Here is a 1,720-nt window from a genome sequence, read left to right on the forward strand (position 1 = left end):
CTACCCCCCTCCTCCCCACAATTCCCTGCCCTCTAGTAACCACTAGTCTATTGTCCATGTCCAGGAGTCTCTGTTTGTTTCTCCTGTTTGTTCATTGCTTTTAGGTTTATATCCCACACATAAGTGATATCATGCGGTTTTCAATTTTTTCTGTCTGGCTCATTTCATTTACTATGATTATATCTTGGTCCATCTATGTTGTTGCAAATGGCAGTATTTTGTCTCTTAGGGCTGAGTAATATTCCATTGTATATGTATGCCACAACTTCTTTAGCCAATCATCTATCATAAGACACTTCAGTTGCTTCCATGTCCTGGCCACCTTGAATAATGCTGCTATGAACATCGGTGTGCAAATACCTTTTCAGATATGAGTTTTCACGTCTTCGGGGTAAATACCCAGCAGTGAAATTGCTGGATCATATGGTAGATCAATTCTTAGTTTTTTGAGGAACCTCCATACTGTTTTCCATGGTGGCTGTACCAATTTGCAGTCCCACCAGCAGTGTATGAGGGTTCCTTATTCTCCACATCCTCTCCAACATTTGTTATTACTTGTCCTACAAACAATCCAATTTAAAAATGGGCAGAAGACCTGAACAGATACTTCTCCAAAGAGGAAATACAGATGGCTAATAGATGTATGAAAAGATACTCAAGATCACTAGCCATAGGAGAATTGCTAATTAAAACCACAATGAGATATCACCTCACACCTGTCAGAATGGCTATCATCAATACATCAAAAACAAGTGTTGGCGAGGATACAGAGAAAAGGGAACCCTCGTACGTTGTTGCTGGGATTGCAAATTGGTACAGCCACTATGGAAAACAGTATGGAGGTTTCTCAAAACATTAAAAATGGATATATCTTTTGACTCAGCAATTGCACTTCTGTGTATTTATCCAAAGAAAACCAAAACAATAATTTGTAAAGATCTATGCACTCCAATATTCATAGCAGCACAATTTAGAGTAGCCAGGATATGGAAGCAACTTAAATACCCATCAACAGATGATTGGATAAAGAAATTATAGTTCATATATACAATAGAACATTACTCAGCCATTAAAAAAATGAAATCCTATCATTTGCAATGACATGGATGGTTCTTATGCTGAGTGAAATAAATCAGACAGAGAAAGATGAATACCGTATGATTTCACTTATATGCAGAATCTAAAAACCAAAAAGTACAAACAAATCAAAATCAGACTCACAAATATAGTAGATAATTTGGTGACGGACAGAGTGGAGGGGTGTTGGGGAGCTGGGGGAATGGGGTGAGGGTTAAAAAAGTACAAATTAGTAGTTGATAGTGGGTCACGGGGATGGGGAGCATGGCAGAGGAAATGCAGTTTTCATTAATATGTTGGCTAGGTGGAGGGCCAGGGGACGGAGGGAGCAATTGAGGAGATCATTTTATGAACTATATAAATGTCTAACCAATGTACTTATACTTGAAACTAATTTAAATAAATAATTTTTTTTAAATCATGATACGTCAGTTACCTCAAAAAAGTTACTATTGACATTATTTTTAATAATTGTTATTATTGAAATTCATAAAGTAGGAACCTAATGAAAATAGTAGCATAGTTTTACACATGTTAAATGGTTAAGAAATACATAAATGTATAATAAATGTACTAGTTTATCTCAAAAAAAAAAGGACATATAACCAAAAAAAAGTATGTTTGGCAATACCTGCTCTAAGTC

Source organism: Pteropus alecto, unplaced genomic scaffold, assembly GCF_000325575.1.
Source record: "Pteropus alecto unplaced genomic scaffold, ASM32557v1 scaffold837, whole genome shotgun sequence".
NCBI classification, from domain to species: Eukaryota; Metazoa; Chordata; class Mammalia; order Chiroptera; family Pteropodidae; genus Pteropus; species Pteropus alecto.